Genomic DNA, 14,932 nt, shown 5'->3' on the forward strand with positions numbered 1-14,932 from the left:
CAGGGTATTATCATCTTTCAATAAACTCCAGCTTTTTATTATTATTTCTTTAATTTTGTTATAGTCTAAAGAAAAAGTCAAAATACATGCCAAATTAAACCCGGGCAGTTCAGACTGTTGTGAAAAATTCATTTGATTTATACTAGTCTCTTGTTCCATGAAAGGGATAGATGTTTCTGTGTATTTCTTTAATAGTGGTTTATATAAACCCTTAGTCCTTTTATATGTAATTTCATGTATTAACTCTTCTATTAACTCTAAAGGATATTCTTAACTCAAAAACATATGCTTCAAATTCATACATTCTTCCAAGAAACTCTCTTCTGTAGTGATCATCCGTGCTGCTCGGACTAGTTGGCCCTTCACTACAGACCGTTTCTGATGGAATGGGTGTGCACTTGAATAGTGCAAAAATTTATTAGAGTAAGTGGGCTTTCTAAATATTTTAACCTCAAACCCTTTTTGTTGTTCATTTTTAGTAAGTTCTACAACTAAATAAGATATGGATTTAGTATGAAAAAAATGGGTGAATTGCATATGAGAATGAGAAAGAAGGGTGCATCAGAGGAAGAAATTTCCCTAGTACAAGAGTTATTAGGCATTATTTTAACATATAATTACATTCTGTCTGATAAGCAATATTATATTCAGAAGAAAGGGGTAGCGATGGGCTCCCCATGGTATTATCATCTTTCAATAAACTCCAGCTTTTTATTATTATTTCTTTAATTTTGTTATAGTCTAAAGAAAAAGTCAAAATACATGCCAAATTAAACCCGGGCAGTTCAGACTGTTGTGAAAAATTCATTTGATTTATACTAGTCTCTTGTTCCATGAAAGGGATAGATGTTTCTGTGTATTTCTTTAATAGTGGTTTATATAAACCCTTAGTCCTTTTATATGTAATTTCATGTATTAACTCTTCTATTAACTCTAAAGGATATTCTTAACTCAAAAACATATGCTTCAAATTCATACATTCTTCCAAGAAACTCTCTTCTGTAGTGATCATCCGTGCTGCTCGGACTAGTTGGCCCTTCACTACAGACCGTTTCTGATGGAATGGGTGTGCACTTGAATAGTGCAAAAATTTATTAGAGTAAGTGGGCTTTCTAAATATTTTAACCTCAAACCCTTTTTGTTGTTCATTTTTAGTAAGTTCTACAACTAAATAAGATATGGATTTAGTATGAAAAAAATGGGTGAATTGCAAGAAATCAGATGTATTATTTAATGCTTTTACCAAATTTGTAGCTGTTTCCTCATCACCCTGAATTACCATAAACATATTATCCAAACATCTTGTGTAAAACTTAATTATATTTGTAAAGTTATCATTACTTAATACATATGTGTGTTCCCAAAAGGACATTACTAGATTTGCATAACTAGAGCCGCATGGGGAGCCCATCGCTACCCCTTTCTTCTGAATATAATATTGCTTATCAGACAGAATGTAATTATATGTTAAAATAATGCCTAATAACTCTTGTACTAGGGAAATTTCTTCCTCTGATGCACCCTTCTTTCTCATTCTCATAGTCGTCCCTTGTTGATGGGGAATACTAGTATACAGTTCCTTCACATCTACTGTAAGGAAATTATATTCTTGCCTGTATTCTAAATTATTCATCTTATCTAAAAATGCCCAGGAATCTTTTGAAATAATTTTTTCTGTTGACACATATTTTTTCATTATGGAGTTGACATATTTTGCACACGGATAAGTTGATGAACTTCTCCCATCCACTATTGCCCTAAATGGGGGGGTCGCTCATGCTCTTATGGAGTTTGGGTACCCCAAATATACAGGGAACTCTTGGTGTTAAAATTTGCAGATAGTAATATGTGTGCAAATCTATTCTTGCTTCTATAAATAGGTCATTTAGTAAACTTTTGATGAATTGGTTTTCCCTATTATATTTATTAAGCGAAGCCAGTTCATAAGTATCAGAACTCAATATTTCTTTTATCTTGCCATCATAATCTTGTACATCCATAAAGGCTAGGCCCCCTCCCTTATCAGAATTCATCACCGGTACTTTAGCTGCCAATAGGAGATCAAGGACCACTCTTTCATCCCTACTCATGTTGTACATATGTGTAGATTCCATTTTCTTTAAATTCCTCAAATCTAATTCACAAACTTTTTCAAAAACATATAACAAATTATGCAATGGTGGATTGAAACAACTAGAAACTTTAAGTTGATTAGTGGCTGTAGTTTGAGAGCCTAAAAGCTGTTTCAAATTTAATTTTCTTACAAACAATTTAAGATCACATATAGTTTGTGCTAAATCCATTTTCCGTGCGGGAACAAATGTCAAACCTTTAGAAAGAATGTCCACTAAATGCTCGGAAACCTGAAAAGATGAAAAATTATAGACAGTAAAATCTCCCTGTTTATTTTTCACAACTACCGGTGTATCCTTATGTTGGATCCTTAGGGTCACCTCCTGTTGTTTTTCCATTTGTTCCAATGATTCTGTTGATTGGCCTTCATAAAACCCTGTTTAGTGTTTGAGACCACTGTCTGTTGTTTGTTATTATTTTGTATTTCTTTATTAATGTTACGGTCTCAGATACGTTCGCTCCTTCTTACATTGTCAACCTCCACATCTCCATCTGAATAGTTATTTATAACCTCCACATATTGCGGTGCTGATGTTGATGCTAATATAGACAATTGTCTGTTGGCCTCCACCAAATAAGTTGACCAATCCATTGCAACAATGGCCCCACCTTTGTCAGCTGGTAAAATAACCAGCTCCTTGTTGTTCTTAAGATTGGTTACAGATTGTATATATAATGAGTTGATGTTATTTATTATTTATCACTGAGGAAGGCTGCTTATGCTGAAACCGGTCTGATACTTTTATGGGTATGGTGTTTCACACATTACCCAGGATGGTGTTGCTACATTAAAATAAAGGATATTTTCTTCACTATTTTGGTGCTGGCCATTTTTTTTGAGTTCATATTGATGTGGCCGTTTGCATCTGCCGTACTTGTGGAGCCATTTTTTGAATATGAGACTGCCCAGGAAGAGATGTTTCAAAAAGTAATATAGTTAGACAACAGAACATGTAAGAAAAACCTGAGATTTTCAGCTATACCAGAGAAGCTGGAACAGACTGCATTAATTTTTTGAAAGCACAAATAAGCAACTGGAGTGGTATTCCACAGCAGAAGTTGTTAGTTAAAAGGGCACATCATGTGTATGCTCCAAACCTGGCTATGAGGAAGCAACCTAAACCTTTAATAGTAAAGATGGAACCCTACCAGCAGGAACTGTGGCAGAAGGAAAAATTACTAAAAGTGGGAGACAGCAATGGTTTGTAGAGAATGATTACTCATACATCAGGCAGAAGAAAAGCAAATTTATTCTACTATTCAGGAAATGTCAAGACACATGTATGAGGTTCAAACTGCTGTATCCAGCTGTCTTCAAAGTGTTCTTCCCTGGAGGGACAAAATCATTTTTTGATGAAGTACATGCTAAGGAAGAAATACAAAAGTTTGTCCAACAAAAAATGTGAGCTGTGAAACAGAAATAAGTTCTGCTTCTTGTTCTTCTGGTAATAAAGACCTTAGGGAGACCATACATGTGAAACTTTTTCCACTGTTTCAACAGAAAATGATGTAGTGAAGAAAGGAAGCACGAGAGCTGACTTGAAGAATTGAGAGTATGTTGGAAATGAAGGAGTGACAGGATTTGGGAAATAGAGATGAAGAGTAATAAAACCAGTAACTTAATGTGAGATTACAATGCAATAATTATATGTGTGAAATATGACAAAACAAGAAAATCTGGAAATATTGGACATTTTCAGAATTTGTTGGACTTGTGGGGGACTCTAAAGCATATGCCATACTTCATGTCATTAATGTTCAAAAAATGCTTTGGGGAGGAAAAGAGGAGAGAGAGTTTACTGTAAGTAAAGAAATTTATTTCTTACTATAATTATTTTTGTAGTGTATGGTTTTCTTTGCATGTTATACAGTAAAGGTTTCTCAGTTATTTTTAAGTATAATGGGGATTGTAAACAGGTGCTGCTGTTTTTTAATTCTCTTTCTCCCTTTTCTTTCTTCTTCTTCGGTTCTAAGAAATGTAGGTAACTCAATAAAAAAGCCTGGTTAAAACAGCATTACAAAGAAAAAAAATAATGTGCTTTTTCTCATTCTTGCATGGGGAAATGATTGGATTAAGGACCTTAGACTGATTTAGTAACACATTTTAAGAGAAAGCAAATAAATGAAAAAGAATACTGAATATTATGAGGCTTTTTTCTAGCAAAAACATGTATGCTCAGTATTAATTCTGCAGCTGTCATCATGTTTTCTGTTTCCATGCAAACAATCTGATAAAGAGAAACTGTCTGGCTGGTTCTTGTGTCTCCATTGAGACAATCTGATAAAGAGAAACTGGCTACAGGATGGTGGAGAGTGACTGGCTGAAGGAAAAGAAAAAACTGAGAAGAGAAATTGTCTAGGACATGATGTTCTCTGAAAACATTCGGGGGTTTCCCAGCTGGGAGAGCTATAAAGAAAAGACAAAACCAGTTAGCACGTAGTAGAAGCACAGGTTGCACCATGTATCTTAGCATGTTTAACCTTTCTTTTAGGTTAACTCAAGTCTGTGAGTGTGGCTGTCAGTTTGGGACTTTTGTTCCTATTGGGAGAGTAAAACTTAGTATTTGAAGATGTATATAGTTTTGTGTGTTAGTATTAAGTTAATAGGTTTTAGGAGGTATTGGGGGTATGTTTGTTTTTTGTTTGAGGGCTTTCAATAAAACAAAAAGTTTTGTAAGATGTGACATAGGCTGAAATGGATATGACAAGAAACAACTATATAAAAGTTCAACCTGCCAAACAGTGTATGCATGTAACACAAAAGCTGGAACTTGACATTTAACAAAACAGGTGTTATAAATAAAAGGTGGAATAATAACTTTTTAATGCAATGATGCTTTCTGTAGTGTCTTTAAATGTCAATGGTCTCACAAATAAATACAAATCAGAAATAGTAGTGAACTATATTAAAGATTGTAGAGTGCAAATAGCTATGTTACAGGAGACACACTTAGAAATAACTGAACATATGAATTTGATAAAGAAATGTTTTCAGGATGGTTATTCAGCAGAATGCATGTGGTAAAGGAAAAGAGGAGTATATGTATTAATTGCAAGGTGAGCTCCAGTGGTGATAGAATGGGATAAAAAAGATAATAATGGCAGATTTGTGGTGCTAAGGGGCTACTGGCAAGGGAGGATGTGGATTATACCGGCATGTATTTATATTCCACCTAAAGCTGCTATAATAGAGTTTAAGAAATTTCTGGGAGAAATAATCAGTTTTCAGCTAGGAATATTACTTATAGCTGGTGATTAGAATGTGATTTGCAACAGTGAATATGCGTTTGGGGGGCTTAGAAGGAAAGTATAACAAAGGAGGGTAGATTTTTGAAGAAATTTATGAAAATGTTTGGCATGGAAGATGTGAAATTCAGTAATAGGAGTTAGGAGTGAATTTACATATTATTCCCCAAGATATAAAAACTGGGCTAGGCTAGACAGAATTTACATTTCATAGGAACATGTGCATTTAATTGAAGGTCTTGATACACATCCAATAACTATTTCAGATCATGCGCCAATGATAACTAAAATAAAAACACAGGTTAATGAAATAAAAATGGGACACTGGCACTTTTCCACCTATCTGTTGAAAAGGGAAGAGTTTAATGAATTGGTAGTGGAAATTAATCAGGATCTATTAGAGAAGATATAAATTTCTTCTGAAAATATAGCTAGGGAGTGGGATAAAATTAATAGAAATTTCTTCTGAAAATATAGCTAGGTAGTGGGATAAAATTAAAGTGGAGTTTAAAAATAGGGTGGAAATGAAAGGGAGATATAGTTAAGAAGTAACAAGAATTATTTAGAGAGAATGACAAATGTTAAAGTATTGCAACATAGGGGGAATCTCACAGAAGAAGAGGAGGAGTAACAGCAAAATGCTAAACAAAAAATAAGGGATTACCTTGATAATATACACAAGTTCAGAATGATTGGTGTTAAGCAACTGTTTTTTTTTAAAGAAACAATAACTCTAGAGCATAACAACTTTTAGCACAACAACTCAGGCAACAGAAAGTATAAAGGGCTGTCGCCAGCTTAGGGAGCATATAACAAGAAAGATAACAAGGTACCCTGTAGAAGTATTAGAAATATTTTGGAAATTCTATGAAAGTCTGTATAAAGCAGAGAAATATGGAAATCAAAAAAAGGTACAATTGGAAAGTTCATGGAAGACTTAAAAATTGCAAGGTTAGAGGTAGAGAAGGCTCAATTAACTAACAGGATGGGAGATGAGATAAAAATTGTGATGTTTATCCAATCTACTGGAAAGTCCCCAGGAATAGATGGTATTCCTGTGGAAGTTTGGAAGCTAGGAGGGAAAAACTGATAAAGATATGGAAGGTTTTGTTTGACAATATTTTAGGAGGAGGAGAAGTACCAACAAATTCAAAGAAAGCAGTGGTAGCTGTAATACCTAAAGAGGATAAAGATCTATTAGGCCCAGCTTCATACAGGCCCATTTCAATACTAAACATGATTATAAAATGTTCATGTCTATATGGGCTAAAAGAATGGCAAAAGTAATGTCAAAATTGAAAGCTATGGATCAATGTGGTTTTGTGGAGGGGAGACAAACATTTGACAACATTAACAGAAGACTGATAATCCAGACAGAAGCAGAATGTAAGAAGATACCATTGTTTTTGGTGGGTCTTGATGCACAGAAAGCATTTGACAGAGTAAGCTGGGACTTTATGAGCAGGGCAATGGAAGCATTCGCATTTCCTGAAAAAATGATAAGGTTGATTTGGAGGATATATGAGGGATCAGAGGCAAATATTAAAGTGGGTGGGGTTCTCTCTGATTATTTCTACTTGAGCAGAGGAACCAGGCAGGGGTGTCCTCTTTCCCCTTTGTTATTTGCATTATATTTAGAACCACTGGCGAAGAAAATAAGGCACTCAGAAATTCAAGGATATAACTGGTATGGTAGTCAAGAAAAGCTGGCTGTATTTGCAGATGATATTATTTTATACCTGACAAAACCAGAAAGAGATACTACAGTGTTGTGGAACATTTTGAGACAGTTTCAGATCTTTCCAGAATACAAAATTAATGAAGCTAAAACAAAGGCAATAGTGGTAAATTATGTACCCATAGATAAATTGGTTCAGCAATATCTGTATTTATGGGGACATGATAAAATTAAATATTTAGGAGTATGGATTAAAAATGATTCTGGTGTGGCAGCTAAGGATATGTGGGAAGAGACTAAAAAAAAGATAATACAAAAACTGAGAAAATGCAAGCTTTGTTATATGGATATGACTAGTAAGATACAAGCAGTCAAAATGTTTTTAGTTCCTCTAGCCTTATACATAGGTCAGGCATATTTTTATCAACCAGATGATAAGTTGTAGAAAGTAATTAATAAAGAGATGAAGGACTTTATCTGGGGGGGCAGCAAGAGTCAAGTGGGTTAAGCTGATTCTTCCAGTAGAACAGGGAGAATTGGGATTACCCAATTTGAAGGGGTATTTCAGAGCTACACAGTTAAAGCTCCTATACATAGCACAAGCAGAAAACTATAATTCAAAGTGGAAAGGTATGATGTTGAAACAGGGGGGAAGCTCAAGAAAAAAAGAGAGACTGGGATTTTGGATGCAGGCCTTTAGAGAGAATAACAATAATCATACAGAATAATATATCCATAAAGTATCAGAAAGTATTCTAAGAACTAAGCCAACATGGGAATGGAGAAAAGAGATTCTGCCGATAGGGATGACTGCAATTAGGGATATAGACAATAGAGAAGAGGGGGATGGAATTTATTGTGGAAAACTGTCAAAGGAACCAATGTATTGGGAGAAAATAACTATAGAGAGGGAAAGGTAATAGAATGGGAAGAGACCAAGAATTTATTTTGACTGCAGCTTAGAAATTGCCTTCCCTATCAAGGATTGATACCAGAGTATAGACAAAGAGAAAGAAGTAGGGGGTCCTAAATGAAAGACCAGCACTGGTAGAGTTTTTAATAGAATCTCAAAGAGAAGCTGCCATTAAAAAGGAATAAGACATGCTGTTGGTGGATTGGACACTCTAAATTGGCCGTAGGTTTGAGTGCATGTATGTGTGTGCCTTCTGTGGAAGGTTGGGTGCTGGGCTGGCAACTTGACACCGTAAAACTCCAGTGCCAATCATGAGTGGACAAGGTGATCCGCTGTGGCAACCCCTAACCGGGAAGAAGAAGTAGGGCATATAAAATATTGCCTGAAAATTATAAGAATCAATCAGAGGAGGTTAGAAAGTTTTGGGAAGAAAGACTGGATAAGCAATTCACAAATAAACAATGGAAGGATTTATGTATGTCTTCCAAATATGCAATAAAATCTTGAAGATTTAAGATTTTTGTTTGTAAATGTTCACATAGATATTTTATACCCAAAGTAGACTCCAGAGAAAGTTTCCTCAGGTAGACAGCAAATGTTGAAGGTGTGATGGGGAAGAAAGGGATACTTGGGAAAATATTTTCTGGGACTGCGGTGGGGTGGCGGACTTTAAGGATTCCCTGTGGGATGCACTGTTGGAGATGCTGGTTGGGTGGATTGGTGCGACGAGGGAGATGATTTTTCTGAGCTATTCTACAAAATCGTAATTGCCTAGACATGGTAAGGCCTTGCTGTGTCTAATTATGGTGGCTGACAAAAAAAAGCCATCACTAGAAAATGGAAATCAAAATCTAAACCAACTATATTAAAAGTACTGAATATAGTAACAGAGATAAAACAACTACAATTGAGATCTTTAGAAAAGTGTAGGAGCAAACTACATAGGAAAAAAATGGGAATTGTGGGAGCAATACATACAGGGGAAGAATGAGGTTTAAAAGAAGACAGGACTTAAATGAGCTATGTAATGTTTGACTGAAAATGATTGGGTAGATTGTAGGTGACGTATAATGTTTGCAACTGGGAGTGTGTCAGTATGGTTTGTTTTCATTTATATAAATGTACGACTGCTTATGTCATAAGTGATGGTTTAATAAAGATGTGTCTTGTTTAAAAAAAGGGCAGGAATTGAATAATTTATGTAATGTTACTTAGGTTATATGATATATAGCAATATATGTGAAGTATAATGTTTGTTGATGTTAATTTAATACAGTTTGATTAGTTTTGTATAACTGTAAATTTGCCTGTGTCACAAGTGATAATGTAATAAAGGTATTTAAAAAAAAGAGAGACTTAAGATACTCAGACACCATTTTATTTTTCTCATGTGGAGTCTTGCCAGGGGTATCATGAGGATCATAGATGCCATGAGACCCAAAATCCTGAGGTATTCTGTTGCAGAAACTGAAGTCCAAGTGAAAAACCCAAGAAGCAGATTTAAATATAAATCTATTAACTCCTGTAAAAGAAAGGCTCTTTGAACTGAGGCGTATAGCAGACGCCCCAGGAACACAGTCCATGAGCCAATCTTTTCAATGGGAGAACACTAAGGATTCTCAGTCCCTCAGAAAATACTATGAGCTATTACAAATGGAATTTCCAGAAACTTCCCCCATCCCTCCTGTGCTGTCGGTATTGGAGAATGTGTGTGGGTCACTGCATGCAATTTCCCTGATAGTCGGCCTTCTGCCCATAAAAAGGCAGTTAGATTGTATAAAGTTTTTCAGTCTTTTTATTTTTTGATGCACTCATCCCAAACCTGAACCAGCAGCTGTAGCTCCTTACTGCTGTTAAACATTTAGTTAATTCCAGTCGTTCACTTTCTGACAAGGATGGTACATTTGTTGATAAGTATGAGGAGTAAGCATATGCTTCTGCACCTTTTGATTTTCAGAATTTTGAATTGTTTGTCTGTCCTTGGTTAGGATGAGGTTTTCAGAACTGCATACAGTTATTTGCATGGGGTCTTAGCAATTGTCTGTAAAGGTAGACAATGGCTTCTTGTTTCCATTAATGATGCATTAGAATTAGCATCAGGAGGTACTAACATAAACTATTAGATCATTTGTGCTCCTGTAGTGAAATGTTAGTTAGATAAACATGCTGTTTGACTAGCAAGACCCACAGAAAGAGCATAGTAGATTTTACTGACCCTACCTCCTCAATTTCTGGGTCCCCAGGAATAGGTGATAATCATCTGTCGGGAGAACAATAAATTAACAAATAAATACAAATTAAATAGACTGGATTGAGTAAATAGGTATGCTATGTGTAAATTTGCAATAATTTTAAGAATTTTGTTATGCAGATATGGGAATTATTCCCACAAACTTCTCAAGCACACTGTCTGAAGATGAGGAAGGCACTTAATAGACAAGCTGCTGAATTGCTCCTAAAAACAAGAACATGTTTTGAACTGGTCTTGTTTGGTTAACAAACATTAAACAGATTAATCAGAAAATATAAATTTTTTCAGCAGAATTAATTAAGGAAAACATAAATAAAAAAGCAAGCCCAGTGGTCTGCCAGTGTGCAACAATATGCACACAGTGAGAGCTAAATCAGGATAAGTTTGATTGACTAATGCGGTTGTGTTTATTATGCCATCATCACTGCTGGGGTATGAAACTAAAATTCTGTGACTGGTGAACTATGTGCCACCTGGGCTTAGAAATGATGGTTCTGTCATGAGTGCCAGTCTGCAGGGAACTCATGAAGAATTTCAAATATTTCATTATAAGGCATTTGATGTATATTGTCACATCACTGAATTAAGTCTTGTGCTTTCAAATATATGCAAAGGATTTCTAAAAGTGTATAACTCTTAAGCTGTTGAGTCTTTGCGTGCCTTCTTCATTATTCATTGTATTAGTAACAGTAGTTCATAGATGCAGAGGGTGACCTTGGATTTACACCATTTACAGATTTGCAGCTTTCAAATGTCAAATGGTTTTGCAGACTGCAGTCAATCAGTACTGCGGTAAAACCATTTGACACAATCTGAAGCTGTTGTGATGTTAAACCATGCTCATGGATTAAAAAGGAAGAATATAGCAAAGCATGCTGAACGCTACTGTTACTGTCTGCCTCCATCATTTAAATGTATAGCCCAGGGTTTGTTAATTCCTTGTGGAAAGAATTGCTGAATCTGTAAACTGTTGTAACAGAAACATTTTAGGCTTTTTGTACAAGTCTCATTCTTTCTCTTTTGCTTGTCCACACACACACACACACACACACACACACACACACACACACACACACACACACACGCACGCACGCATGCACGCACACACACACACACATTTAGGCACACATACAGACAGACACACACATACAGAGATATACACACTGTCACACCTCCACAAGTGTATACACAGGCCCATTTTTAGATATATCCCCATATATCTACATGCACACAGACACACACATAGACTTACACATACTCATACACATATATCCATAATAATACACACTGGCACGTGAGTGCCCACATATGCATGCGCAGACACACACACACATACACAAACAGTCCCCTTTTGAGGTACTAGGGCACTGGCACTGAAGAGCTTTCAGCCGTTCAGTACATTGCATATGGACAGAGTTCTCACATGACATGCTAGTATTTTCATCCCTTCCCACATTTGGATTTCCAGTCATTCTCCTCCTTATTAAAGAATCATGAAGATGATATCTGAATAATAACAGGTTATTCTTACTACCCATCTCTTTCCTTCCCAACTCCACAACTGCACTGCCCCATCTGACAACTCTCATTTTAATTTATCACTAGTGCAAATACTGTGTATATAGTATACTTTGAATTGCATTCTGTTACTTTAAAATATTTTGACTGTAGTGTCTGCATTTATTAATTTTTTTCTCCCCATGCATTGAACCAATTATCAAGGCTCATCTGGAAAGTATGCTTTCAGCAAACTCAGTGTGACAGCCCACTTAAAAAATGTAATGAATATACCATATTTAAGAAAGGCAAAAAGCAGTGATATGCTCAATCATTTTAAATACTTAATATATTAATTACTCTTATTTTGGAACACTGCAAGTTTAAAGGGAATTTTCAACCAGGCTCTAGAATCAATTGCTTCATTATAGCAAATGCTATTAATTTCAATTTTCATTAATGTTTCCTGTGCATAATTATATATTAAAAGATTTCTTGTGCACATCTGAGGTATTTTAAATAAGCAATGATACATTTTGGGTGGGCAGTGACGCAGGACAATAAACAACTCAGGGGCAAGATGATATCCTTTTTAGCCCTGGGAGTCCATAGTTACTAAATCAACATGTTTAGTTTGCTTGATCTGTCATCAGTAATGTTGTAATGCAAGTCAGTCTATTTTAATAGGAACAAAATTCCGCATCATAGAAATTATAAAACGTAAGTCTAGAACCTATACTCTGCATAGTCTGGAGATATGCCTTACTGGAATCATTCTGTCATTCCTAGTATCATAAACCATAATTCAAAGATAAGGTAGACAGGTTCTAGAGGTGGTCAGATTGTTAGGGCTAGTAAATCTATGCCAAGTAAAAAAAATAATTGTATGCAGTCTTGATATTTGTTAATAAAAATGCCTAATAAGGAAAATCTGAAATTATATGCATTCTTGATATTAAAAATAAACTAAAAAAAGAAAACTGGTTAATTAGCAGTCAAACCCTGAACAATATGTTGTATTGCAGATATAACTCTTTAAAACCCCAACTGCTGAAAGTATCATTGTGTCTTCCATACACTGTAAATGCAAACTTCTGCCTTGGTAATTAATCACAGAACTATGGGAAGTACTGCAGTGCTTCTTCAGTGATTTTCTGTTATGCAGTTAAGTCATAATATTTCAACAAATGCCTGTTAATTTGCTATTATGCTAAATTTTCATATCAGTTTTTCAAAATATCATCTGTAGGACCCTACATATAGTTATCTGTGTATTTGCTCATCTGAAGCTATTGTAAAGGAGCCAGTTAGAATCACTTTTCAGCTCAATAATAAACTGGCTTGCTCAGTACAACCTGCTAATTTATTGTAGTAAAACAAATTCCATGATTTTTGGACCACATCCTCATGTGAAACTCATATGCCCCACAGGTCCAATAAATCCCTTCAAATGCCCCACTATAAAACTAAATCTGATTTCAGATTCCTCATTCTTGTTACATCAGTGGCTTAAATCTGATCAACATATAAAAACAATTAACACACAGCTTAGCTGCAGGTAGAAACTCTCCTGTCTTCTTTACTCCCAAGAATCAGCAGCAAAAACTAAAGGCATATTTCTCACACAGGTTGAATATGGCTTCCTTTAATCAATTACACTGCCCAATAAAACTTCTCTTCACATCAAAGAAAATCAACAAAATATGCAACTTTATCACCCTACCACCTTGCTGAAAATACAGTTATCCTGTTTTGCAGAAAGCTGTCTAGCTAAAATGTCAAGCCCTCCTTTAGCTTGGCAATAGAGTAATTCAGATAAATTTGCTTCTCTTCTCCCTGATGTACAGTGAATAATCATTTTCCACAAACACTCTACTGTCTCCAGTTTTTAATACGTTGCTCTTCTGCCTCAATTTTTTCACGATCAACTCTCATTGCTGGTATGATTCCATCGTTACTAATATAAGTCTTGGCTGCTTTCTCATATCCAGGTTTGGAGCATATACTCGATGTGCCCTTTCAATTAACAAATCCTACTGTGGAAAGTCCAATTGCTTATTTGAACCTTCATAAAATGAAGTCTGCTCCTTCTAGTTTCTCTGGTACAGCAGAAATTCTTAGGTTTTCTCTCTGTACTCTGTCCTCTAACTGTCATTTCTTGAAACAGCTCTGCTTGAAAAGTCTCATATTTAGTCAATCTTTATTCATTTCAGTCCCTAATATTTGCAGTTTTATCAATTCATCTTAATAGAAGTTTAAAGCTTCTTCCATTTTTTCTAGCCATTTGTTACTTGAGTTGATATAGTCCTTCAGTGTTTCATTTATTTTAATCAGCTCTTAGTACATTTGATTTATTTTTTCTTCTAAGTTACTAGAAGCCATGTCTTGTACCAAAGCTGGAACTACTTTTTGCTGAACAGCTATAGGATTCTTCCCCATCAGTGTTTTCTCTTCACATTTTCTAGATGATTTTCTTTGAGGCTCTCTACGTTTCTTCTTCACTGGCATCCAGGCAGTGTACTTACTAGCCAGTAAGTGAATTTTACTAAAGCTTGCAGAATGATTAGCCCCTATTTCTCAGTTTCTTTTTCACACTGGGAGAGATGAAATGAAGCTGTTGATTAGTGTGCAGCCATCTTGGAAGCTCCCCCCATACAGCAGTATTCTTATGTCACTTAATAAATATATAATCAGCCATTAGCTTTAAATAAACAGAATTTTTTACTAAATGAAAATTTTGTGATATGATTAAGAAATCAAAGATAAGGACAAGGTACAGTTTTGCACAGAGAAAATAACAACATAATGACTTTTAGATGAATATTAACTACTTTATCTATTCCTAACTAATTTCTGGCTAAAAAATAAGAAAACTTACTAGGCCCTGGTAACCATGATCTAGAAAGTATAAACTACAACAGACGAAGCAATAGAAATAGATTCACATTGCAGAAAGTTAGTGAAGGAAGCATATCCAAGATGCAACAAAGACTGTTAAAATGGTTCCTGTGAAGCCTGTTCTAGTGGTATAGAGAGATAACGCCATGACTGCAGCTAAGATGACCCAAGTTTGACCAGAAGCTCAGGTGTATGATGACACAGGAAAGGAAGAAGGATGTGGCCATCCTTGGATGAAAAAGTGTTTCTTGCCCAGTTTGTAATGCAGCTCCAAAAATAGAGCCTACTGGAGAGTGGAATTTCATCATGCAATGGG

This window comes from Protopterus annectens, chromosome 14.part0 (assembly GCF_019279795.1).
Source record: "Protopterus annectens isolate FY-2018-M chromosome 14.part0, PAN1.0, whole genome shotgun sequence".
NCBI classification, from domain to species: Eukaryota; Metazoa; Chordata; order Ceratodontiformes; family Protopteridae; genus Protopterus; species Protopterus annectens.